General features: G+C 43.4%; 2 long non-coding RNA genes across 2 annotated transcripts; both read left to right on the top strand.

Annotated features, from left to right (window-relative positions):
- The first annotated feature begins 1,071 nt into the window (after window positions 1–1,071).
- Window positions 1,072–25,874, top strand: LOC138417651 (uncharacterized). The gene is made up of 4 exons (XR_011248242.1): window positions 1,072–1,211; window positions 11,640–11,784; window positions 12,495–12,704; window positions 25,064–25,874. It is a non-coding gene; the product is annotated as an uncharacterized lncRNA (long non-coding RNA).
- On the top strand, window positions 13,827–17,050 carry LOC138417653 (uncharacterized). Its single transcript, XR_011248243.1, has 2 exons — window positions 13,827–14,275; window positions 16,158–17,050. It is a non-coding gene; the product is annotated as an uncharacterized lncRNA (long non-coding RNA).
- Window positions 25,875–27,701: the final 1,827 nt, after the last annotated feature.

Genomic DNA, 27,701 nt, shown 5'->3' with positions numbered 1-27,701 from the left:
TAAGGGGCAGGCCTTCAGGCAGTGTAGCTAGACCAATCAGAAAAAAATCCCCGTAGCCCCCCGCCCACGCCAGACCCGAGCCAATCCAGATAGGAATGCGAGGTTTAAAAGTCCCGCGCATGCAAATGCGTACGGTTTAACCAATCAGCTATGCTGTTACAGAAACAAAGAACCATCTGTATAAAAGTATATGTGATTCAGAACTCAGGGCCCTTGTTCTACTCCACTGTGTTGGATGAAACTTGGGCCCTGGCTCGAGCTAGCAATAAATTCCCTTTTTGCGTTTGCATCGCTGTGGACGTCTTATTCTCTCAGTTTTGGGGACTTGGACTCTGGGCATAACACTTCCTTGCAGGGATCTCCAGTCTCTCCTGAAAAGGTGTTTATTGCCATACTTGCTTTGCTTTCCTGCCAATGTTGAAATGTCCATCCTATCTCATGATACCTGTAACTGTAACTACTCATTGGTATGATAATTATGGTCTCGCTGTGTTAAAACAACTACAAGATTTAATGCGATCACGATGGCCTGGGGGCTTGCTAATCTTAGGGAATTCAGCTTTAATAACAATTACTACTGTTACTATTACTATTACTGCTACTGTTACTGTGGCAGTAATATCATTGACTCAACAAGTGCACACTGCCCAATATGTTGAAAAATCATATTTGAGGTGTTTGGAATAGCTCAGATATTAGTTTAAACTTAGGGAAACTTCAAAATCAGATACAGGCCATGGAACACTCTCCGTTGGATTTTACTGCCCCTGGAGACTCTGTCTCCCCTTCAAATTGCCTGGATCCACCGGGGCTGGATCCCGGCAAGTGGTGCCTGGAACAGGCTATTCAAAGGTAGATCCCTCAAAGCAATTAGGGTCATCAGCCCTATTGCTCGGAACAACTAGGGTCATCAGCCCTCTTGTTCCCCTAGTATGGAGCAATTAGGGTCATCAGCCCTATTGCTCGGAACAACTAGTGTCATCAGCCCTGTTGTTCCCCTAGTATGAAGCAATTAGGGTCATCAACCCTATTCCTCGGAACAACTAGTGTCATCAACCCTGTTGTTCCCCTAGTATGGAGCAATTAGGGTCATCAGCCCTATTCCTCGGAACAACTAGGGTCATCAGCCCTGTTGTTCCCCCAGTGCTGAGTTTTCTGGACGGATAGGACCCCGCTCAGGGTGCTGCAGAACCCCCTGTAGGATAGACAGGGTGAGTAAGAGTGGGAAGTGTTAAAAGGTAGGAGAGAAAACCGGTTTTCTGAAGGCTAAAACTAAATCTTCTTTACTATACCTAACTTTCTGACATGGGTATCAGTGAATCAAAGGAAAGACAGCTCTTTATAGGAGTAATTGTGCAGTTATTAAGCAAGAGAGGAATTAAAGCTAAGGAATCCAATATTCATTCATTTTTTTCATTTGTACAAGAGCAATGTCCTTGGTTTCCAGAAAAGGGCACTGTTAATTTAGATACTTGGGTGAAGGTAGGGAAACAGCTAAAAACTTATTACGCTTTTGCTCTGTGGAATATGATTAGAAATGTTCTGGACCCTCGTCATGAGGCTGTTAGCCTATGGGAGAGGCTATAGAGGTGGATGGTAGTGGGTCTCCACCTTCTACGCAGATCATATTTTCTGCCATTGACAAAGAAAAGGAGGGAGACTGTGCTCTACCTCCTGAGGAAGGAGAGGGCTTACAGGACGCTGCGGCCAGGCACCCTGGCGAGCCCCCTCCCCTTCTATGCAAACCTTTAAAAATTTATCCACCACTTTCTGATTTAAGGCGATCACCCCACCTCCACTTGCGCCTCCCAGAACATTGCCTAAGGTTGAAAAAGATAGGGAGAATTTTTTCTTTAACAAAGGAGCTTTTAAAACAGAGCCTGCTCCTTGCAGAAAACCCCCTCAGGTGGGCCTCACCCAAGCAAAAAAAAAAAAAAAGAGAGAGAGAGGAAAAAAGAAAAGAAAAATGATCGTAATAAAAAGGATTTTACGAATAAAAACTGTTTCTCTTATGGCCAAATGAGGCATTTTTGCTGGCAATGTCCTGCTAAACAGAGAAAACAAGCCATGCCAATCAACCCCAGGTAGCTCAGGCCTAGACCTCAGTTCCACCATGGTAACAATATTAACCCCTGACGTGTCGGTTACAGGAGTGGCTGGCCCCCTGTCTGAGGACATTCTGGACTTGTGCTAGGGCGTAGCTCGCTTTCTTTTCAAGGAATTTCAGTGGTGCCTGGTGAATAGTGTTAGGACCAAACTGAAGCCAGGACAGGCTCTAAGGGGAGGGCTAGGCCTGAGAAAAGCTGAGGCCCTGGGAATTCCTGCAGGCAGTGTAGCTCCACCAATCAAAAAAATCCCCATAGTCCCCTGCCTGCGCCAGACCTGAGCCAATCTGGATAGGGATGAGAGGTTTAAAAGTCCCGCGTGCGCGTGCGGTTAAACCAATCAGCTATGCTGTTACAGAAACAAAGAACTGTCTGTATAAAAGTATATGTGATTCAGAGCTCGGGGCCTTTGTCTGATTCCACTGTGCTGGATGAAACATGGGTCCTGGCTCAAGCTAGTAATAAATCCCTTTATGCTTTTGCATTGCAGTGGACGTCTTATTCTCTCAGTTTTGGGGACTTGGACTCTGGGCATAACAATAGATTCTGATTATACTGGGGAAATTAAGTTTTAATCTTGCCACCTACTAAAACTGTGCAAATTAATAAAGGTCAAAGAATAGCACAGCTTTTGCTTTTTACCTTATTATCAGATAGAAAAACCTTGACTTCTCAAGGTAGGGGCCCCAGAAGATTTGGATCTAGTGATCTAGCTTTCGGGGTGCAGGAAATTACCACTTCTAGGCCTTTGAAAGATCTTTTAACTCAAGGAAATAAAATGTCACGGCTGCTACACACAGGAGCAGATGTTTCTTGCATTTCAGGAAAAGACTGGCCCAGCTCCTGGCCCACTCATACTACTGGAAACGAGTTGGTGGGATTAGGAAGAGCCCCTGCAGTAGGTAAAAGTGCAAAAATCTTAAATTGTCAATTTGGGGATACTTGTGGAACTTTCCAGCTTTATGTGGTTCCTTCACTCCCCTTTACCTTATGGGGGAGGGACGTGCTGTCTCAAATGGGAGTGTTACTTTTTAGCCCTGATGATAAAGTGACCTCTCAAATGCTACAGATGGGCTATGATCCATCGAAAGGATTAGGTAAACAGCAATCAGGAATAATTGAACCAATAAGCCCAACTCCTGCAAGCTACGAACTGGATTGGATTATCCAAATTTATAATGGAAGCCATTGTTTTTGCTGCCGACCCCGTTACATGGAAATCTCAAGACCCACTGTGGGTGGAACAATGGCCTCTGCCTAAAGAAAAATTACTGGCAGCTAAAATGTTAATTTCTGAACAACTGGTATTGGGACATATTGAGCCCTCCAATAGCCCCTGGAACACTCCTATTTATGTTATTAAGAAAAAAATCTGGTAAATGGCGCCTTTTACAGGATTTGAGATATGTTGAAAAATCATATTTTAGGTATTTGGAATAGCTCAGATATTAGTTTATTTTTATTTATTTTTTTAATTTTATTTTTGCTTTATTTTACTTTACAATACTGTATTGGTTTTGCATAGATTGACATGAGTCCACCACTGGTGTATATGAGCTCCCAATCCTGAATCCCCCTCCCACCTCCTACCCCATATCATCTCTCTGGATCATCCCCATGCATCAGCCACAATCATCCTGTATCCTGTATCGAACATTGACTGGTACTTCGTTTCTTACATGACAGTATACATGTTTCAATGCCACTCTCCCAAATCTTCCCACCCTCTCCCTCTTCCTCAGAGTCCAAAGTCTGTTCTATACATCTGTGTCTCTTTTGTTTTCTCGCATACAGGGTCATCATTACCATCTTTCTAAATTCCATATATATGTGTCAGTATACTGTATTGGTGTTTTTCTTTCTGGCTTACTTCACTCTGTATAATCGGCTCCAGTTTCATCCATCTCATTAGAACTGATTCAAATGTATTCTTTTTAATGGCTGAGTAATTCTCCATGGTGTATATGGACCAGAGCTTTCTTATCCATTCATCTGCTGATGGACATCTAGGTTGCTTCCATGTCCTGGCTATTATAAACAGTGCTGCAATGAACATTGGGGTACACGTGTCTCTCTCAATTCTGATTTCCTCGGTGTGTATGCCCAGCAGTGGGATTGCTGGGTCATAAGGCAGTTCTATTTGCAATTTTTTAAGGCATCTCCACACTGTTTTCCATAGTGGCTGTACTAGTTTTCATTCCCACCAACAGTGTAAGAGGGTTCCCTTTTCTCCACATCCTCTCCAGCATTTATTGCTGGTAGACTTTTGGATCACAGCCATTCTGACTGGTGTGAAATGGTACGTCAATGTGGTCTTGATTCGCATTTCTCTGATAATGAGTGATGTTGAGCATCTTTTCATGTGTTTGTTAGCCATCCGTATGTCTTCTTTGGAGAAGTGTCTATTTAGTTCTTTGGCCCATATTTTGATTGGGTCATTTATTTTTCTGGAATTGAGCTGCATAAGTTGCTTGTATATTTTTGACATTAGTTGTTTGTCAGTTGCTCATTTGCTATTGTTTTCCCCTTTTCAGAAAGCTGTCTTTTCACCTTACTTATAGCTTCCATTGTTGTGCAGAAGCTTTTAATTTTAATTAGATCCCATTTGTTTATTTTTGCTTTCATTTCCAGTATTCTGGGAGGTGGATCATAGAGGACCCTGCTGTGATTTATATCGGAGAGTGTTTTGCCTATGTTCTCCTCTAGGAGTTTTATAGTTTCTGGTCTTACATTTAGATCTTTAATCCATTTTAAGTTTATTTTTGTGTGTGGTGTTAGAAAGTGATCTAGTTTCATTCTTTTACAAGTGGTTGACCAGTTTTCCCAGCACCACTTGTTAAAGAGATTGTCTTTATTCCATTGTATATTCTTGCCTCCTCTGTCGAAGATAAGGTGTCCATAGGTGTGTGGATTTATCTCTGGGCTTTCTATTTTGTTCCATTGATCTATATGTCTGTCTTTGTGCCAGTACCATACTGTCTTGATGACTGTGGCTTTGTAGTAGAGCCTGAAGTCAGGCAAGTTGATTCCTCCAGTTCCATTCTTCTTTCTCAAGATGCTTTGGCTATTCGAGGCTTTCTGTATTTCCATACAAATTGTGAAATTATTTGTTCTAGTTCTGTGAAAAATATGACTAGTAGCTTGATAGGGATTGCATTGAATCTGTAGATTGCTTTGTGTAGTATACTCATTATCACTATATTGATTCTTCCAATCCATGAACATGGTGTATTTCTCCATCTATTAGTGTCCTCTTTGATTTCTTTCACCAGTGTTTTATAGTTTTCTATATATAGGTCTTTAGTTTCTTTAGGTAGATATATTCCTAAGTATTTTATTCTTTTCATTGCAATGGTGAATGGAATTGTTTCCTTCATTTCTTTTTCTACTTTCTCATTATTAGTGTATAGGAATGCAAGGGATTTCTGTGTGTTGATTTTATATCCTGCAACTTTGCTATATTCATTGATTAGCTCTAGAAATTTTCCGGTGGAGTCTTTAGTGTTTTCTATGCAGAGGATCATGTCATCTGCAGACAGTGAGATTTTTACTTCTTCTTTTGCAATTTGGATTCCTTTTATTTCTTTTTCTGCTCTTATTGCTGTGGCCAAAACTTCCAGAACTATGTTGAATAGTAGCAGTGAAAGTGGGCACCCTTGTTTGTTCCTAACTTTAGGGGAAATGCTTTCAATTTTTCACCATTGAGGATAATGTTTGCTGTGGGTTTGTCATATATAGCTTTTATTGTGTTGAGGTATGTTTCTTCTATGCCTGCTTTCTGGAGAGTTTTTATCATAAATGGATGTTGAATTTTGTCAAAGGCCTTCTCTGCATCTATTGAGATAATCATGTAGCTTTTATTTTTCAATTTGTTAATGTGGTGTATTACATTGATTGATTTGCGGATATTGAAGAATCCTTGCATCCCTGGGATAAAGCCCACTTGGTCATAGTGTATTATCTTTTGCATGTGTTGTAGGATTCTGATTGCTAGAATTTTGTTGAGGATTTTTGCATCTATGTTCATCAGTGATATTGGCCCACAGGTTTTTTTTGTGTGTGTGTGTGTGGCATCTTTGTCAGGTTTTGGTATTAGGGTGATGGTGGCCTCATAGAATGAGTTTGGAAGTTTACCTTCCTCTGCAATTTTCTGGGAGAGTTTGAGTAGGATAGGTGTTAGCTCTTCTCTAAACCTTTGGTAGAATTCAGCTGTGAAGCCGTCTGGACCTGGCCTTTTGTTTGCTGGAAGATTTCTGATTACAGTTTCAATTTCTGTGCTTGTGATGGGTCTGTTAAGATTTTCTATTTCTTCCTGGTTCAGGTTTGGAAAATTGCACTTTTCTAAGAATTTGTCCATTTCTTCCAAGTTGTCCATTGTATTGGCATATAATTGCTGATAGTAGTCTCTTATGATCCTTTGTATTTCTGTGTTGTCTGTTGTGATTGCTCCATTTTCATTTCTAATTTTATTGATTTGATTTTTCTCTCTTTGTTTCTTGATGAGTCTGGCTAATGGTTTGTCAATTTTATTTATCCTTTCAAAGAACCAGCTTTTGGCTTTGTTGATTTTTGCTATGGTCTCTTTTGTTTCTTTTGCATTTATTTCTACCCTAATTTTAAAGATTACTTTCCTTCTACTAACTCTGGGGTTCTCCATTTCTTCCTTTTCTAGTTGCTTTAGGTGTAGAGTTAGGTTATTTGACTTTTTTCTTGTTTCTTGAGGTATGCCTGTATTGCTATGAACTTTCCCCTTAGCACTGCTTTTATAGTGTCGCACAGGTTTTGGGTTGTTGTGTTTTCATTTTCATTAGTTTCTATGCATATTTTGATTTCTTTTTTGATTTCTTCTGCGATTTGTTGGTTATTCAGCAGCGTGTTGTTCAGCCTCCATATGTTGGAATTTTTAACAGTTTTTCTCCTGTAATTGAGATCTAATCTTAGTGCATTATGGTCAGAAAAGATGCTTGGAATGATTTCGATTTTTTTTAATTCATCAAGGTTAGATTTATGGCCCAGGATGTGATCTATCCTGGAGAAGGTTCTGTGAGCACTTGAGAAGAAGGTGAAATTCATTGTTTTGGGGTGAAATGTCCTATAGATATCAATTAGGTCTAACTGGTCTATTGTATCATTTAAAGTTTGCATTTCTTTGTTAATTTTCTGTTTAGTTGATCTGTCCCTAGGTGTGAGTGGGGTATTAAAGTCTCCCACTATTATTGTGTTATTGTTAATTTCCCCTTTCATGCTTGTTAGCATTTGTCTTACATATTGCGGTGCTCCTATATTGGGTGCATATATATTTATAATTGTTATATCTTCTTCTTGGATTGATCCTTTGATCATTATGTAGTGGCCTTCTTTGTCTCTTTTCACAGCCTTTGTTTCAAAGTCTATTTTATCAAAGATGAGTATTGCTACTCTTGCTTTCTTTTGGTCTCTATTTGCATGGAGTATCTTTTTCCAGCCCTTCACTTTCAATCTGAATGTGTCCGTTGTTTTGAGGTGGGTCTCTTGTAGACAATATACATAGGGATCTTGTTTTTGTATCCATTCAGCCAGTCTTTGCCTTTTGGTTGGGGCATTCAACCCATTTATGTTTAAGGTAATTATTGATAAGTATGATCCCGTTGCCATTTACTTTATTGTTTGGGATTCAGGTTTATACACCCTTTTTGTGTTTCCTTTCTAAAAAATATCCTTTAATATTTGTTGGACAGCTGGATTGATGGTGCTGAATTCTCTCAGCTTCTGCTTGTCTGTAAAGCTTTTTATTTCTCCTTCATATTTGAATGAGATCCTTACTGGGTACAGTAATCTGGGCTGTAGCTTATTGTCTTTCATCACTTTAAGTATGTCTTGCCATTCCCTCCTGGCCTGAAGAGTTTCTATTGAAAGATCTGCAGTTATCCTTATGGGAATCCCCTTGTGTGTTATTTGTTGTTTTTCCCTTGCTGCTTTTAATATTTGTTTTTTGTGTTTGGTCTTTGTTAATTTGATTAATATATGTCTTGGGGTGTTTCACCTTGGATTTATCCTGTTTGGAACTCTCTGGGTTTCTTGGGCTTGGGTGTTTATTTCCTTCCCCATTTTAGGGAAGTTTTCAACTATTATCTCCTCAAGTATTTTCTCATGGTCTTTCTTTTTGTCTTCTTCTTCTGGGACTCCTATAATTTGAATGTTGGAGAGTTTCATATTGTCCTGGAGGTCTCTGAGACTGTCCTCATTTCTTTTAATTCGTTTTTCTTTTTCCCTCTCTGATTCACTTATTTCTACCATTCTATCTTCTATTTCACTAATCCTATCTTCTGCTTCCATTATTCTACTATTTGTTGCCTCCAGAGTGTTTCTGATCTCATTTTATTGCATTATTCATTATATATTGACTCTTTTTTATTTCTTTTAGTTCCAATCCTTGTCTCCAGGCTATTTATCTGTGATTCCATTTTGATTTCAAGATTTTGGATCATTTTCACTATCAATATTCTGAATACTTTCTCAGGTAGATTCCCTATCTCTTCCTCTTTGTTTTGGTTTGGTAGGCATTTCTCCTGTTCCTTTACCTGCTATGTATTCCTCTGTCTCTTCATCTTGGTTATATTGCTGCATTTGGGGTGGCCTTTCTATATTCTGGGAATTTGTAGAGTTCTCTTTATTATGGAGTTTCCTCACTATGGGTGGGATTGTATCAGTGGTTTTCAAGGTTTCTCGATTAGGGAGGCTTGTGTTGGAGTTCTGGTGGGTGGAGCTGGATTTCTTCTCTCTGGAGTGCTATAAAGTGTCCAGTAATGGGTTATGAGATGTCAATGGTTTTGGAGTAATTTTGAGCTGCCTGTATATTGAAGCTGTATATTGTGTGTTCCTGTGTTGCTGGAGAATTTGTGTGGTATGTCTTCCTCTAGAACTTGTTGGCCCTTGGGTGGTGCTTGGTTTCAGTGTAGGTATGGAGGCGTTTGATGAGCTTCTATCGATTAATGTTCCCGGGAGTCAGGATTTCTCTGATGTTCTCAGGATTTGGACTTAAGCCTCCTGTTTCTGGTTTTCAGTTTTATTTTTACAATAGCCTCAGGACTTCTCCATCTATACAGCACTGATGATAAAACATCTAGGTTAAAGATGAAAGGTTTCTCCACATTGAGGGTCACCCATAGAGGTTCACTGAGTTACAGGGAGAAGAGAAGAGGGAGGGGGTAGTTAGAGGTGACTGGAATGAGATGAGGTGGGATCAGAAGAGGAGAGAGCAAGCTAGCCAGTAATCACTTCCTTATGTGCACTCCACAGTCTGTACCGCTCAGAGATGTTCATGGAGTTATACAGGGAAGAGGAGAGGGAGGAAGGAGACAGAGGTGGCCAGGAGGATAAAAGAGGGAAATGAAAAGGAGAGAGAGAGATCCGGCCAGTAACCAGTTTCCTGAGTGTTCTCCACCAACTGGAACACACAGAGATTCACAGGGTTGGGTAGAGAAGAGAAGGGGGAGGGAGGAGACAGAGGCCACCTGGTGGAGAAAAAGGAGAGTCCAAAGGAGGAGAGAGTGGTCAAGCCAGTAATCTCGCTCTCAGGTAAAATTGGGTACTGAAGATTGGGTTTTTACATGTAGAAAATTGACAACAAATACCAAAATGCAAAGATTAAAAATCTGGATTAGAGATTGGATTTTCAAAAATACAATATTAAAGAAAAGAAGAAGAAGAGGAAAAAAAAGAAAAAACAAACAAAAAAATAACAAAAAAAACAAAGCTACAAGAATTATTAAAAAACAACATCAACCATAAAAAGACTATATACAGCGTTTGCTTTAAAAATAGGGTCTTTTTTTTAAGTAATAATAGGTTATAAAAATAATAATTACAGAAATAGAGTACTTAAAAATTTAAGAGAGTTAAAAAAAAAAAGACAAAACAATCACGCAACCAGATCAACTCAAAAAAAAAAAAAAAGAAAATAAGAATGATTGTAAAAGTAGTAAAGGTATATCTGGCCCTTTCTCTGGTGTAGTGGGTTGTGTGGGGTCACTTCCATGGCGGTTCCCTCTGTTTAACTTCCTCTGTTTGCTGGTCTCTTCAGTGTCTGATCCGTCTTGACACAGGGAGGGCGGTGGTGGACACAGTTTTTTTTTTTCCTAGGCTCACTATTCAGTTGCGCTGTGGGGAGGGGGGGATGCTGCAAACAAATATTACTGGAGTGTGCTTGCAGTGTCTCATCCACGCTGGGCTTACCCCTGCTCGCAGTGCACACCGCTCAGGCTCTGCCTAGCTCTGCCGGGGAACCGTCTGGGGCGGCCCTAGGCTTCATGCACCTCCCCGGTCTAAGCCGCTCAGGCTCGGCACTCAGGAAGCCTTCAGAGGTGCAGATTTGATTGGACCTGCGTTTTGTGCCTTTCCCAGGTCGGAGTAGCTCAGGAGTTTGGCGAGCACAATCGCTGCAACTTTTATGGCCTTTCCCTGCTGTTCAGTTTTCTGGGTGTACCGCTGGTGTTCCTTCTCAGGCGGATGATGACTGTCCAGAACCCCCAGAAATCTTAGTTAACAAAGAAGCCTGCTTGCACTTTGGTAGGTAATGTCTCTCTTGGGCTGTGATTGCCCCCTTCCAGTCCTTAAGGCTCTGGCTGCCTGTCACCAGAGAGGGATGGTCTGCAGCTGGCTATTTCCAATCCATCCTTTGTTCTGTGCGCGGTCCTGGCGGTGTGTTATGTTTGAGCGTTTCACGTGGTAGCTATCCCACAGTCTGGTTTGCTAGCCCAAGTTAGTTCGCTCTGGCCATGCGCGGGGCGTTCCAGCCCAGTTCTCAAAAAAACACAGCCACCTGCGCCTCCTGCAGCCCGATTCTTAAAAAGTACTGCCACCTGCGCCTCCTGCTCCTCCCTGCCCAGCCCACCTTGCTAGTGGTGGATGCAGGCGTCTGCGCTGCTTTTCCGCTGGGGGAGTTACTGTTGGGCTCGTAATTTCTTGGTTTTAATTATTTATTTATTTTCCTTCCTGTTATGTTGCCCTCTGTGCTTCCAAAGCTCGTCACTGACTCGGCTGCGATAATGTTTCCTGGTGTTTGGAAACCTCTCTTTTTAAGAGTCTCTTCCCAGGACAGGATTCCCTTCCCAGGACCGGAGCTCCCTCCCTACCTCCTTTGTCTCTTTTTTCATCTTTTATATTTTTTCCTACCTGTTTTTGAAGCCAATGATCTGCTTTGCTGGGTGCCTGATGTCCTCTGCCAGCATTCAGAAGTTGTTTTGTGGAATTTACTCAGCGTTGAAATGTTCTTTTGATGAATTTTTGAGGGAGAAAGTGGTCTCCCTGTCCTATTCCTCCGCCATCTTAGGACCACCCCCAGATATTAGTTTAGGCTTAGGGAAACTTCATAATCAGATACAGACCTTGGAACACTCTCGACTGGATTTTACTGCCCCTGGAGCAGCTAATGACTTTCTCCACACTTTTTCTAACTTTATTTCTGGAAAAGAACATTCCTTCTACTATTTTCACTTATACTGCTGTTGGTGCCTTAATTCTGCTTCTTATAATCATTCTCCCTTGTATTGTCAGGATCCTTCAGCACAGCACTCAGAAACTCACGACTGAACTACATCTGGCTGTTTTAAGAAATAGAAAAGGGGGAGATGCTGGGAGCCAGCATGAGGAGTCCCACCCATGGCAAAGGTCATGAGGTTAAGGGGCCCAACAGGCAAAGGTGAGTTGGGCCTTAAGGGAGCCTCGCTGGATCTGCTCATGCATCTGCCCCAAAACCAGAGTCTGCCTGCCTTATGGCATTGTGCTTTTTGCCTAGTCTTCTGACATTATACAGGGGGCTATCCCCCACTACCTCTCTCTGAAAAGGAGTTAACTTAGGACTCCAGTTAATAAATCTCCTGGGCGTGACAAGGGTGTTTCAGTCCAAAAACCTCTCTGCTGGCAGACTAGCTTGTGTGACAGGATTATCCACATTCTAGGTAGATGATTGTTTACAACCTCTCAACCATAAATAGCACAGAGAGTTTGGAGTATTTTGAAAGTCTTAATTAGCATAGAGCTTTTCTCATTTTGAGTCAATGACTGCCATCAGGCCTCCATACCCCTAAGCACCTGGGAGTATGTTTTGAGTTAATGAATTTTCTCTTTGTTATAAATCACTTTACTCCTCCTTTTTTTGTTATAAACCGTGTATCCTTGCAATGTAAGAATGTAATGTTATCACTATCTTAAGACAAAGTGGATCTTAAGGGAAAAATAAGTTTTCTGATTGACTAACCTTTATCAATAGAAAGTAATAATAAAATGTTAGTTGGTCTAGATATTGTAAACAAATGTAAGACCCTTGTAAGAATAAAGATATGCAAAGAACACTGTCTTTAGATAAGGGTCAGAGCAGCTGTTTACATTTATCTTTATGTATAACTAAAGGTATAAAAGTGAATCTGGAAAATAAACGGATCAGTTCCTGGAAAGACTGGTCTCCTCATGTTGTTCTTTCTCTCCCCTTCTGGCTGAATTCCCATCTGGAGCGTGGATGCCTGCCAGGCCTACTAATTTTGTGGGGGCTTCTAAGATCTGACCGGGGAGGCCTTTGTGTCTCCTCTCCTTCGGGAGAACAGGAAGACGCCTGTGGCCTAGGTAGGTGGTGCAAACCTCTTGTCTCGAGGTTTTATTGGTACTCTGCCTAAACCAAGTTATTCAGCCTCTTTTCTCCACTGATTTTTCCCACTGAGCAATCCTTATTCAATCCCTCTTTGTATCTTTAATTACTACTTAATTAAGCTATTCTTTCCTGATCACTGACTCCGTCTCCCCTTCGAATTCCCTGGATCCACCAGGGCTGGACCCCAGTACTCAGGGAAGGAGCTTTCACTCAGATTACATCAAGGCCAGCTGGTCAGTCAGGAGAGTCCTTAGGCTTGAATAACCTGTTTATTCCTTGACCTCTGCTGTTTTAAAAGTTGGTTGTAATGTCTGGTGCATTGGGCATATGTCAACCAGGAACACCCGGTCCAGGAATCACAGATGGGTGCCCACATGGCATTAGGCTGGGAAGAGCAGTAGGGAGCTTCAGGTCACCCAGGGTCAGTCTCCTCTGTTCACCCACCTGCACCTCAGCAGGGACCTGTAGCCCTATCCCTGATGTGAATGCAGGCAGGGCCTAGCAGTGGTAAAGTTAGAGGTTTGGAGAGCTAGTGTTCCTCATGCTAACTCTGGTTCCATCATCAGAGCACAGGGTAAATACCCAATCCTGGGGCAGGGACATGGAGGACCTTATCCAGCACAGCCTTGAACTGGTCAACAGACTCACTTCATAGGCTGTCAGCACCCAGTTCTGCAAATGTCTGAAACCTCTCCTTCCCTGGTAGTGGGCATAGAGCTGAAGGTTGTGCAGAAATCTTGTGCAGAGAATTGTCGCAATTCAGGAGCACAGCCCGAGGGACTGAGTGCAACGTAGTAACCTCAGATCTGGTGTTGGCCTCAGGCTTCAGCTGCCTCATTGTAAAATGGTAAGACAACTCCATGCTTAGTGGCAAGATGGAAATTGCAATACCCCAACTCTGGGGTGACAATATACAGCCTTGATGTACTCCTTTCCAGTTTGGAACCAATCTGTTGTTCCATGCCCGATTGTAACTGTTGCTTCTTGACCTGAGAAATACAGATTTCTCAGGAGGCAGGTAAGGTGGTCTGGTATTCCCATCTCTTTCAGAATTTCTCACATTTTATTGTGATTCACAGAGTCAAAGGCTTTGGCATAGTCAATAAAGGAGAAGTAAATGATTTTCTGGAACTCTAACTTTTTCAATGATCCAATGGATGTTGGCAATTTGATCTCTGTTTTTTCTGGCTTTTCTAAATCCAGTTTGAACATCTGGAAGTTCAGGGTGTACCTACTGTTGAAGCCTCTCTTGGAGAATTTAGAGCATTGCTTTGCTAGCATGTGAGATGAGTATAATTGTGCGGCAGTTTTAAAATTCTTTAACATTGCTTTTTTGGGGGATTGAAATGAAAACTGAACTTTTCCAGTCCTGTGGCCACTGCAGAGTTTTCCAAATTTGCTGGGATATTGAGTGCAGCAATTTCACAGCATTGTCTTTTAGGATTTTAAATAGCTCAACTGGAATTCCATCACCTCCACTAGCTTTGTTTGTAATGATGCTTCCTAAGGTGCACTTGACTTCGTGTTCCAGGATGTCTGGCTCTAGGTGAGTGATCACACCATCGTGGTTATCTGGGTCATGAAGATATTTTTTATGTAGCTCTTCCCTGTATTCTTGCCACCTCTTAATATCTTCTGCTTCTGTTAAGTCCATACCGTTTCTGTCCTTTATTGTGCCCATCTTTGCACAAAATGTTCTCTTAGTATCTCTAATTTTCTCAAACAGATCTCCAGTCTTTCCCATTCTATTGTTTCCCCTATTCTTTGGATTGCTCAATTAGGAAGGCTTTCTTATCTCTCCTTGCTATTCTTTAGAACTCTGCATTCAGATGAGTATATCTTTCCTTTTTTCCTTTGCCTTTGTCTTCTCTTCTTTTCTCAGCTATTTGTGAGGCTTCCTCAGACAACAATTTTGCCTTTCTGCATTTCTTTTTCTTGGGGATGGTCTTGATCATTGCCTCTTCTACAGTCTTGTGAACCTCCAACCATAGTTCTTCAGGCACTCTGTCTATCAGATCTAATCCCTAAATCTATTTGTCACTTCCACTGCAGAATTGTAAGGGATTTGATTTAGGTCATACCTGAGTGGTTTGGTGGTTTTCCCTACTTTCTTCAATTTAAGTCTGAATTTGGCAACAAGAAGTTCATGATATGAGCCACAGTTGCTCCCGGACTTCTTTTTGCTGACTGCACATAGCTTCTCCATGTTTGGCTGCAAATAATATAATAAATCTGATTTTGGGATTGACCATCTCCTGATGTCCATGTGAAGAGTCTTCTGAGTTGTTGGAAGAAGGTGTTTGCTATGACCAGTGCATTCTCTTGGCAAAACTCTGTCAGCCTTTGCCCTGCTTCCTTTTGTACTCCAAGGTCAAATTTGCCTGTTACTCCAGGTATCTCTTGATTTCCTACTTTTGCATTCCAGTTCCCTATGATGAAAAGGGCATATTTTGGGGGTGTTAGTTCTAGAAGGTATTGTAGGTCTTCATAGAACCATTCAACTTCACCTTCTTCGGCATTACTGGTCAGAGCATAGACTTGGATTACTGTGATATTGAATGGTTTGCTTTGGAAATGGATAGAGATCATTCTGTCATTTTTGAAATTGGACCCAAGTACTGCATTTGGAACTCTTGTTTACTATAAGAGTTACTCTTTTGCTGACTCTGAGGGCTAATCCAAAAAGTTTCCTTAAAATTCAACATTCAAAAAACTAAGACCATGGCATCTAGTCCCATCACTTTGAAAGGTTGTTGTTGAATTATGACACCGGGATTCTTGGCCCCCGGAGGAGAAGAATTCAATCCGGGGCCAGAGACGAGGCTTGATCACTCAGAGCTTTTATGTAATAAAGTTTTATTAAAGTATAAAGGAGATAGAGAAAGCTTCTGACATAGGCATCAGAAGGGGGCAGAAAGAGTACCCCCCTGCTAGTCTTCAGCTGGATGTTATATAGTCACAAGCAGCCTGTTAATGAAAGAACGGAATGTCTCAAAACTCAGAATGGCACCAGGCCCCTCACCCATAAGATGTATTTTGGGATAATCTTGGCACCAAATGGTTTATCTTGGGCCATAAAATGATTAACTTGAATCTTGAAGAAGGGCAGATCACCATACAAATAGTTTCATTTACATAGATTAGAAGAACAATATCGGAGTATAACATACTGGTTTATCAAGTAGGTTCTGGCCCAAAAGGCGGAACCGACTTGAAGACAGAGTTTGGGGTAAATGCATAGTACATTAGCATAGCTTAAGATAAACATTTCCGTAAGAAAAAGGCATTGGTTAACTTCAGGTGAAACCAGGTGGCAACACAGAATTTTAAGAGAAACCTCCTTTTAAAATTGTATAGATAAGGAAAAAATATCACTAGTTTGTTTCCTCCTGCCGCTTAAGAGAGATAAAAATGTCTGACACTTGCAGGCTATTTCCTCCATTTGGAGACCCCTGGCCTTCCTGCCTGTTACCCTCTCAACTTCATGGCAAATAGACGGAGAAACAACGGAAATTGTAACAAACTTATTTGGGGGGGGTTGAGAAATCACTGCAGATGGCGACTGCAGCCATGAAATTAAAAGATTCTTGCTCCTTGGAAGAAAAGCTATGATCAACCTAGAAATCATATTTAAAAAACAGAGACATTACTTTGTGACAAGATGCGTCTCATCAAAGCTATGGTTTTTCCACTAGTCATATATGGATGTGAGAGTTGGACCATAAGGAAAGCTGAGTGCCGAAGAATTGGTGCTTTTGAACTGTGGTATTGGAGAAGACTCTTGAGAGTCCCTTGGACTGCAAGAAGATTAAACCAGTCAATTCTAAAGGAAATCAGCCCTAAATATTCATTGGAAGGACTGATGTTGAAGCTGAAACTCCAATACTTTGGACACCTAATGTGAAGAACTGACTCACTTGAAAAGACCCTGATGCTGGGAAAGATTGAAGGCAAAAGGAAAAGGGGACAACAGAGAATGAGATGGCTGGATGGCATCATCAGCTCCAGGAACATGAGTTTGAGCAAGCTCCAGGAATTGGTGATGGACAGGGAAGCCTGGCATGCTGCAGTTCATGGGGTCACAAAGAGTCAGACATGACTGAGTGACTAAACTGAACTGAACTCTGCAGTTGGGCAAACTGGGTTTGAATCCTCTTTTGTCTGTTGCTAGTGGTGTGGCCTGGACAAGGAGCTTCATCTCCCTGAGCTTCAGGTCCCCTAAATGTGAAACGGGACTAACTATGGGCCTCTCCACCCAGGTGTGCTGTGAGAAGTGGTGGGATAATGTGTGTAGACCCCTGATACACGGTTACTACAGTGATGATGATTACAATTGTTGCTGGTTTATGATCACCTCACTCCACTCTGCACATGGTTTCTCATCTATTTATGACCCCACTGCACATGGTTAAGGAGAGGCTCTAGTGGGTAGATTAAGCAGCCAATATGCTTAATCAATTGCAGCTGCATTTCTTATTTTTGTGTGCAGAAAAGACTAAATGAGGTTGAATGGGCTCAGATCTACAGGATACCTATGTTCACAAATTCTGGCACTGTTGGGTGCTGATATAAACCCCTTGGCACAGATAATTTCTCATTTTGTCTCAGTTTCCCTTCTGGGATCAAGTTAGGGAGTTTAACTGTGGTCTCAAGTAGCACTCTGATTGATTGTAGTGCCTGTATGTAGCTTTAGCCAAGATGCCCTCACAGGAAGCTTCTGGGCTTGGAGGGAAGGATTGATTAGTGATGTCTGCTACAAGGTCAGAAGGAGAGAGTGGACACTCTGCATGTTTCCCGATGCAGGACCAGGTCATGTCTAAGGTCACTGCAACCCGTGACACCACATGTTCATGGAGGTGGGACCCTAGGACATGCCTAGTGCTGGAGGAAGGAGAAGGAGACCCTATCACAGGTTCCAGCCTTGGCTCTGTTAATAATCTGTTTTGTGACTCTGAGCAAGACGTTCGTTTTCTTTCATGGTCTGTATGAGACTATAATGAAGAGTAGTCTGGGTAGACTTACCGGCTGGAAAACATGGTATCTTTGTTGGTGAAACATTGAGCAGTATCCCCACTTACAAAGAGACAGCTCCTGAGCAGAGTGGTTGGCTGAGGAGGAATGAAAAGCTGGAGGGAGAGAAGGATTGATGTTCCAGGTGGATGGAATAGCTTAGAGAAAGGCTCAGCACTGACCCAAGTGGGCTACTGCTCAAGAGAAGTCCTGAATTGTGCGACCTCCCTGTGTAGTTGTGTGGGACTTGGGATTGTCACAAAATATATAGAGAGGAAAATTCTCACCCCTTTCTTATGGCCAGCAGGGGCAGAACCAGAACCGGAGGAGACTGACTTCGCATGAAATCCAGCTTTGTCTCTGACCAGCTGTGTGGCCCTGTAGATGTCACTTCCCCTCTCTGAGACTCAGTTGCCACACCTATGCTGAGATCCCTTCACTGTATCACTCAGTATAAATCATAATTGAGTGAGATACAATGTATAAGGATTGAATATGGGATTTCTCAACACTGTTTAACAGTAATTCGAGTGTGTAGAGCTGACATTCATCTTGTGCTCACCAGTGTCAGACTCTGGTTAAGCATTTCCCACTCATTGACTCATTTAATCGTCACAACCTTGCAACAAGGAAGTTTTGCTGTTAACTCCACTGAGCAGGTGAGAGAACTGTGGCTCTAGGAAGTTGACTGAGATCACTCAGTTAGCAAAGAGCAGAGACCAAGTCTAGCTCAGCTCTTTCCAACTTCTCACTTCCCTCCTTGCCAACAGCCTTGGCACAGCCTGAACTGAGGTCCTCTTGGGAGAGCTAAGGAGAGCTGGTCCAAGGCCCCTCAGCTGCCCCAAGGGCTCAAAGGCCTCCTGAGATGACTTCACTCTGTGAGGCAGCCTTCATCAGACAGAAGGCCTGTGAGTGAAGCAGCCACTGGTGCACGCCTCTGTGTGGCCCTGGTCTCGCTTAACCCGAGTCTCCCATGAGGACAACAGTGGTTCTTCCCTCACAGAAATGCACACAGAGCTGAGGTGGCTCCTTGGCAAATGGGCAAAGGTTCCCTGGGCCTCTTGGCAGGAAAGTCAGATCCCCTCAGGGAAAGGAGGAGCCTGGGGACCCTGAGGTGATAGCCTGGGTCAGTCCTCTGCAGAGGTGATGCAGCTGTGAGTAAGAGGTCTCTGTTCCCCATTCCAAATCAGGGGAAACTGAGGGCTTGCATTTTGAGGAGACAGAGGGCCACAAGGAGAACCCCATCAGTCCTGGGCTAAAGAGACCAAGGCCAGGAGAGTGGGACCTGCAGAGGCTGGGGAGAGGTGGCCGAGTATGGGAGCCAGGATGTCACTTATCTGAGCAAGGGATCTCATAGCCATGGGTTTAAACCTAGTCCCACTAATTGCTATGCTATAACCTTGATGAGTCACTTGTCCTCTTTGAGCCTCAGCTTCCTAATCTGTCCAGTGGGGAAAAGAGCAGGGTCTCCTGGCAGAAGGGTGCTATCAGGAAGTCATGAGGTCAGGTGTGCTAGTGCAGACAACTCTCCAGCATGGTGGTGGTGTTGGCAGAAGCAGAGTGAGGCTGTTGCTATGTGACCTCAGGTCGCTTTCTTGCCCATCCTGGGCCTCAGTGTTCCCATTTCTAAGACAATAAAATGCAGCTGGATAATCCCAAAAGTCCCTTCCACGTTCAGATCCAGTTCTCCGCTGCCCTGATTGCCCATACTTCATCTGCCCTGAAATACCAATGGAAAGAATGCAATGGACCACACAAGAGTAACAGAAATGGCTTTTTATTGCTGGGGGTGGAGGGTGATGAGTACAGGGTGTCCTGAGTATGGGGAGGAGTATCTGAGAAGTGTCCTTTGACTGGGCTCAGTTGTCCCTCCTGATGGATGGTGGTAGCACCAACCATCCCAGAGGGAGACTGTGCAGAGACTCAGTCAAGATTCAGTCTGGAAGGAGACCCCAGTTGTGAGCATTGCACACCCCGGGGCTCTTACCGGCAATTGCGTTCACTTGGCAATTGCGTTCACCAGGCACTGCTGCAGGAGTGGTTCCCCACAAACCCTGGGAGCTCTGAGGCTCGGGAAGGGACTGGCACCTGTGGTTTGGGGTCTTTCTCTGGCACCTGGCACTGGCCCCTCATCATCATCTCACCCTCCCCGCCCCCTCACCTTAGCAACAATGACTGATGTGAAAAGACTGATCAGGGCCCAGAGGAGCCAGGGTTCAGGGCTCAGTGTAAGATCACAATCAGGGATCAGACTGAGATGCAGGTCAGATTCTAACTGTGACCAGCGTCAGGGCTCAGTCAACTACTGAAGTCAAAGCTCAGGCTGACTGTTCCAGGTTCAGTCAGGGAGCAGAATCAAGTGCCATCTGGGTGTGTGATTAGGGTCAGGACTGGGTCTATGATCAAGACCAGGGCTCAGTCTGCTACTGGAGAAAGAAGAAAAGCCAAGCTTGTTTCTGCTTCTTCACAGCCCCTGTAGGGGGTCCCATCCTCCCTCAGCCCAGGGCCCCGAGCTTGGTCAGTTCTCACCAGCAGGTGGGCATCGCAGCAGTTTCCTCATCTGTGCTCTTCACTTTCCCTGTTGGGCTTCCTGAAGTTCACCTGAAAGAAGATATCAGTAGCAGTTTTCAGCCTCCAGCACTGGAAAGCTGAATAGAAATCATACACCAGGGGCTACCATCATCCAGACAGTCAGGCTGACAGCCATGGGACCACTCACATGTCACTCCAAGTCTCTGAGCCTCAGTTAGATTACCTGAAACATGGGCATGATGACACTGCCCACCCCCACAGGACTGTTGCAGGGATCCAGTGAAGCAGTGAACAGGAAGCACAGAGTGATCATCCAAGAACTGGGCCTGTGGCTGATTTCTAGAAGGACTGCATTCAGGACCCTGACCTGTCACTCACCCCATTACTGCTACCCCACAGCCCCAGCAACCTCAGTCGTGCCAGAGATCCAGGTCAAGGAAAGCTCCCAGGGGCTGGACGTAAACCCATAGCACCTCATAAGAAGGGAAAGGGAAGGGACGGTATTTATCATCAATGTGTACTGGATATTAGGCTCTTTCTGCTTTTTCTTTAAATCCACTCATCAGCTTGCCCATGTTTACAATCTCCTTTCACCTGGGAGGAACCCAGATCTCAGAGAGGTGGAGCCAGTTGACCCCCATCCAACAGTTGTTAAGTAGCACATCCAGGATTTGAACTCAGATCTGGCCTGCCCTCTTTCTCACATCATACTGGGCTGCAGGTTCTATCTGTTTGACAAAGGAGGGCAGCAAAAGTTCTCAGGGGCCCAGAAAGGCCTTCAGTCTGCAGGGACCCTTCTATCCACAGTGTCCAGACTTGCTCAGGACAAAGGGTCCTCAGCTTCTCCACGGTCCCCTGAGAGACCTGCCAGTGCTGCAGGCATAGAGCAACATGCACCCCTTGCGAGGCTGCAGAGGGAGCCCCCTCCTCGCTTCCCCAGGTTGTGACTTACCAACGTGGTTTTTAGCATACTCCGCATCAAAGCTTTCGAGGAGGCTGCAGACTACTGGGCACATCTGAGGGTCACAAGGAGGGAAAGAGAGACACACAGAAATGGAGAGAGGGAAGGAAGGAAAGAGGCCGGGAGGTGAGGAAGGAGAGGAGAGACGAGAAAGGAAGAGGACTGGTTATTACCTGCTATGAGCACCCTGCCCGCCACCCATCGAGATGCTCAATACTGGGGGCCTCACAACTTCTGACCCTTAGGATTCTAGAACAGTGAAAACCTAGAAGGCCCAAATCTGAGAACCAAATCTAGAGGACACTAGAATCCTAAAACCTCAGAACATTAGAATCCTAGAAACTTAAAGAATCTAGACTCAACATTCCAGAACCCTATGCCCTTAGAAACCTTGACCTCTGGACTCTGAAACTTTATTGAGTTAAATAGGGCTCTGGGAGCCATAGAGAAATGGTTTTGTGTTTTTCACAATTTTGTGTGCCTGGAATTTCCTGAGGATATTGGTAAAATGTAACTTACTGAGCACCAGGTCTGGGGTAGGACCTAAGATTCTGAATTTCTAACCAGTGTCTATGGGAGGTCAGTGCTGCTGGTCTGAGGAACACACTTTGAACATGACTCAAGTTCAGTAAATCACAGGAAAACATGGAGGATTTTTTTGTTTGTTTTTTTAAGCTAGATTCCCAGAGCGACCAATTGGGGCACATGGTTCAGTTCAGTTCAGTTCAGTCGCTCAGTCACGTCTGACTCTTTGCGACCCCATGAATCACAGCATGCCAGGCCTCCCTGTCCATCACCAACTCCCGGAGTTCACTCAAACTCATGTCCATCGAGTTGGTGATACCATCCAGCCATCTCATCCTCTGTCGTCCCCTTTTTCTCCTGCCCCCAATCCCTCCCAGCAGCAGAGTCTTTTCCAATGAGTCAGCTCTTCACATGAGGGAGCCAAAGTACTGGAGTTTCAGCTTTAGCATCATTCCATCCAAAGAACACACAGGACTGATCTCCTTCAGATTGGACTGGTTGGATCTCCTTGCAGTGCAAGGGACTCTCAAGAGTCTTCTCCAACACCACAGTTCAAAAGCATCAATTCTTCGGCGCTCAGCTTTCTTCACAGTCCAACTCTCACATCCATACATGACTACTGGAAAAACCATAGCCTTGACTAGACAGAAATTTGTTGGCAAAGTAATGTCTTTGCTTTTTAATATGATATTTAGGTTGGTCATAACTTTCCTTCCAAGGAGTAAGCATCTTTTAATTTCATGGCTGCAATCACCATCTGCAGTCATATGGTATTTTTATGTGATACACATGAATATGAACTATGATATGTATAGCTTTTGCATTTAAATGATTTAAATTTATGTTGAATGAAGAAAAATATTATCTAAAAGGCCTGCCTGCAGTCCATGTGTATGGCAAATGGTTCACTACTGGGATTCAGTGATTTCAACTCAGGTTGGGCCCCTGATCACCTCCTCCCCAGGCCAGGCAGAGTGAAGGGGGAAGGCAGCAACTCAGCCCAAATGGAAGTTGGCTCCCCAGAAAGGAAGGTGCCCAGAGAGTATAGCCTACCCAAGGAAAGTAACCCTGCCCCTACAAGGCCTGGCTCTGCAACCCCAGTGTGTGGGACTCCTCATAGTGTGTTACCAGGGACAACACTTCATTCACAAAGTTGACTGCAAGTGCACAACCTCATTGAGCACTCTAATGTGCCTGGAGAAGAGAGAGAATCGATAAAGCTTCATGAAGTTTGCTGAGCAGTCAACTGGTGCAGCGGGAAGATGGTGGAATGTGAAGCACCTTGAAGTCAAGTGACTTAAGCCTCTACCCAGGGAGATCATCACATAGAACCCCATGGTTGACCAGCAGCCCACACGGATAGCTCATGAGAGTCACTACAACCCTGACACCTCATCCATCCATCCATCCATCCATCCATCCATCCAACCAACCAACCAACCATTCTTCTACACATCCATCCTTCTAGCCATCCATTCAGGCATCAACACATCTTTAGAGAACACCAACCCTGTGCCCACAACCAAGGCTGACTGGGGACACAGTGATAAAGCACAAGTGACTCCTAAAGCGGTACCTAGGACATTGGTTAATTATTGGCTAAAAGGTTCATTTGGAGTTTTCTGTACCAGCTTATGAAAATTGGTCAACCCAATATAAACACATTTTCCTAAGCCTGGTTCCTTCCCACCTTCAGCTCTCAATATAACTGTCACCTCCTCAGGGCAGCCCTCGTGACAGCGCCCTGTTAGGTGTGCTGCTTTGCCCAGGGGTGATTGCAATTGAAGAGTTTCCTTGTGGGCTCTTTACTGCTGGACTGAATGCCTGTCTGCCCTTCCCTCCAGAGACTAAGCTCCACAAGAACAAGCTCCTTGCTCTCAGTCACTAGTAAGTTCTCCAGAGTTCAGATTGGTGGCTGTGGCATGAATAGATGCTCAAGACATTTTTGGCTGACAGAATAAATGAATATACAATTGAATATATACTAATAGCTTGTGATAAGTATTCAGAAGGAGGAGAGTAGAATCTTAAAGAGAGAAGAGGAGGAAGCTTGTTGTAGACCCTAAATGATGAGACTAACATGAAAATAGGATGCAGAAAAGGTGTCCTAGGTGCCTGAGCAGCCTGTGCACAGGTTCTGAGTGGAAGGAGCTTGTCTGAGGCTCAAAGCAAAAGCTAGTGTGTCTACGGCAGAGTGGGCAAGGTGTGGATCCAGATCAAGTAGAGCCTAGATGGCCCTGGGAGGGCCTGAGATTTCATCCAAAGTGGAGAGAAAGCCCCCAGAGGGTTTGGAGAAGCAGAGTGGAACACCATTCTGCAGAGATGGACACTGAGACCAAGAAGGCAGGATGGTTTCCCTGGAACTATAGACTAGGCAGGGTCCCTCAGGGCTCAGTCATTTGGATGTACATCTCAGTCTTTCCAAGTGGTGGTAGGCTGCACAGCCTATCTTAGTTTGAGGGGTGTCTCAGGCAACCAGTGATCAGATCCCTTGTTGAGGCAGAATTCACTGACCTTTGCTCATGGCTCAGCCTTGTTCCTTGCCAAGGCCAACCTTTCCCAGCCTTCAGCTTCCAGATCTCTTCTCTCCCAGCCAGGACCAAGATCAGGCTTTCTCCTTCCACCCTCTTGCCTGAACTAAACATGCTCTTTCAAGCACACAGTTTAAGACGTAGATTTGTGGTGAGTTACCAGAGATAAGTGATTGAAATGAAGAGGATTAAGTTTTCAAGATCTCATTTTGAGACAGTCTCAGTGGGTAGAGGATGATTTAGGGATAATCTGAAATTAGAGCCCATGGTAGGCATTTACTACTCCTCTTGCCATGTCCTAACTAGTGGCAAGAAGGTAAACACAGTGAATTATTATCATTATCATTATTATTATTGAAGGTCATTATATAATATGAGAGGGGTCAGTTTTTCAAGTAGATATAACAATGTTAGATGTGCAGGCATCTAAAAACAGAGCTTCAAAAAGCATGAAGCAAAACACATAAATTTGAAGGGTTAAATACAGCAATTCACAGTTGGTTGGAGAGGTCAACACCCCTGTCTCAAGGGGAAGAACAAAGAGACAGAAAATCAGCATGGATATTATCATTACCTGAGAGCTTATTAGGTTGCAGCCTGTATGCTAAACATTCGCATTTTCTCATTTGGCTAACACAGTAGGCTATGAGTCAGTTTACAGATGTGAAAGCTGAAGCATCTAGAGGCTAAATTGATTACAAAAGCACAAGTTAGTGGCAAAGCTGGCTTGACTCCAGAGTCTACCACTTCTTTACATTACTATGCTCCCTCCCAGGGAAGGAATATGGCTGAAATTACGGGTCCCAGCTGCTCTGAGATCCCCGCTCTGCTGAGATGTGTGGACCTGACCTGCCAGCACAGTGAGTGAGATGCTGTGTTGATTGTTCTTGCATTCTTCCATGACCACCTGGGAGACACCAGTCTGTTCATCAGTTTCAACGTGGACACAAAACTGGAGGACCAAGTTGAGGGCCAAATCAACAATCTCACCCAACACAGGCCTGCAGGGATATAGATTCACAGTTAACAGAGATGGAGAAGTCTCTTCACATTGCTCACTTTGGTCTCTCTCTTATGTAGACATTATATGGGATCTCTATGAACAAGGACAGGGAAGCTTGGTGTACTGAAGCCCGTGGGGTCGCAAAGAGTCAGACAGGACTTAGTGACTGAACAACACATGGACAATGTGTATTTTTTGTGGAATCTATATTCTTGCATTAGGAGTTTCTTCTCCTGGCCACAAGGGTTTGGCTCGTGAAATTTCTATAGTGTATTACACCAATGATTAAAATAAAAATAAGATCTAACATTTTTTAAGAAAAATGCATCATTAGGTATTTACAGAAAGCATTTGGATTAATCCATTTAATCTTGACAGCAATACCATGAGAAAAAAAAGCACTATTATCTCTGTTTTTAGAATGAGGAAACGTGGTATAGAGAAGTTCAGTCACTATCTCAAGATCTTATAACTAATGAATGATGAAGTTATAGTGCACTTTAATTTATAAAGACTCTTCTACACATCCTCATTTTCCTATCTCTTTGTATCTTTAAAGTAATTAAAATGCTTAGAAATTGTATTTTCCACATAATTTTCACATGTTCTTTGTTACATACTGTACACTGCTATATGGCCCATACTGTTCACTGCTTTTTAAGAGAATCTTTTTTTTTTTTAATTTTTACTTCATTTTACTTTACAATACTGTATTGGTTTTGCCATACATTGACATGAATCCACTACGGGTGTACATGCGTTCCCAGACATGAACCCCCCTCCCACCTCCCTCCCCATAACATCTCTCTGGGTCATCCCCGTGCACCAGCCCCAAGCATCCTGTATCCTGCATTGGACATAGACTGGCGATTCTTTTCTTACATGATAGTATACATGTTTCAATGCCATTCTCCCAAATCATCCCAACCTCTCCCTCTCCCTGAGTCCAAAAGTCCGCTCTACACATCTGTGTCTCTTTTGCTGTCTCGCATACAGGGTCATCATTGCCATCTTTCTTGAGAGACAAAATAATGCTGGAGGAAACTTTGCCAAAGAGTTATAAATGTTCATGTCTTCTCAATTCTCAAATTTTATAATTAGATAAGTGTTTTGATTTTGGAAATATGTTTCAAGGAAGATTTTTTAAAACAGATTTGTTTATGGGCAAAGTTTCTTAGAACATTTTAAGGGTAGGATTCTAGAGTTGCAAAAGCCTCCTTGCTTTACAGATGCAGAGACTAAAGCGGAAAGAAAGAAAAGTGCCTGATTCCAGATTGGAGATTCATTGACTATTCCACACTGCATCTCCCAAACCTCAGATTCTAAGCCATACTCACAGTTTCACGTTGATGTCAGCAGTGATGGGGGTCCTCACTTTAGCGGTGTTTTCAGAAGTCGCTTCTAATGTGATATCCAGGATGTGCAGATTACTGATTTTCACCCTGTACAAAAACCACAATTCACCCTTGTCATTCCTCTTGATAACCATTGCTTGGCTCTTCTCTATGCCAGTGTTGTGCTGAGCATTTGAGCCTCATGGACCTTGCCTGCTTTTGTCTCATGAGAACCCTGCTCAGGGGTTGGATTCTCTCCATTGGATGGCATGGCAGACTGTGGATAAGACAGCTGTGATTTCCCTCAAGACTCCAAGGGTAAAAATGTGCCAGAGATTAATTTGTCTTTTTTTTAATTAATATATAGTTGCTTTATAGTGTTGTGTGAGGTTCAGGTGTGGGGCTTCCATGGTGGCTCAGAGGGTAAAGAATCTGCTTGCAGTACAAGAGATCCAGGTTTGATCCCTAATTGGAAAGATCCCTGGAGAAAGAAATGACAACCCGCTCCAACATTCCTGCCTAAAGAAACATGGACAGGGAGCATGGTGGGCTACAGTCCGTGGGATCACAGAGTCAGACATGACTGAATGACTAACATGTTCACTTTTCTTTCTTTTTTTTTTTTAAGTTTTATTTTATTTTATTTTTATTGCTCTATGATTACCTGGTTTTATTTTTTTTTTTACTTTATTTTACTTTACAATACTGTATTGGTTTTGCCATACATTGACATGAATCCACCACAGGTGTATATGCGTTCCCAAACATGAACCCCCCTCCCACCTCCCTCCCCATCTCTCTGGGTCATCCCCGTGCACCAGCCCCAAGCATCCTGTATCCTGCACCGGACATAGACTGGCGATTCGTTTCTTACATGATAGTATACATGTTTCAATGCCATTCTCCCAAATCATCCCTCCCTCTCCCTCTCCCTCAGAGTCCAAAAGTCCGCTCTACACATCTGTGTCTCTTTTGCTGTCTCGCATACAGGGTCATCATTGCCATCTTTCTAAATTCCATATATATGTGTTAGTATACTGTATTGGTGTTTTTCTTTCTGGCTTACTTCTACCAGC

The sequence above is a fragment of the Ovis canadensis genome, chromosome 13 (assembly GCF_042477335.2).
Source record: "Ovis canadensis isolate MfBH-ARS-UI-01 breed Bighorn chromosome 13, ARS-UI_OviCan_v2, whole genome shotgun sequence".
Classification (NCBI taxonomy): domain Eukaryota; kingdom Metazoa; phylum Chordata; class Mammalia; order Artiodactyla; family Bovidae; genus Ovis; species Ovis canadensis.
The sequence above is the reverse complement of the archived record's forward strand: the minus strand, read 5'-3'. Positions and strand labels throughout refer to the sequence as shown.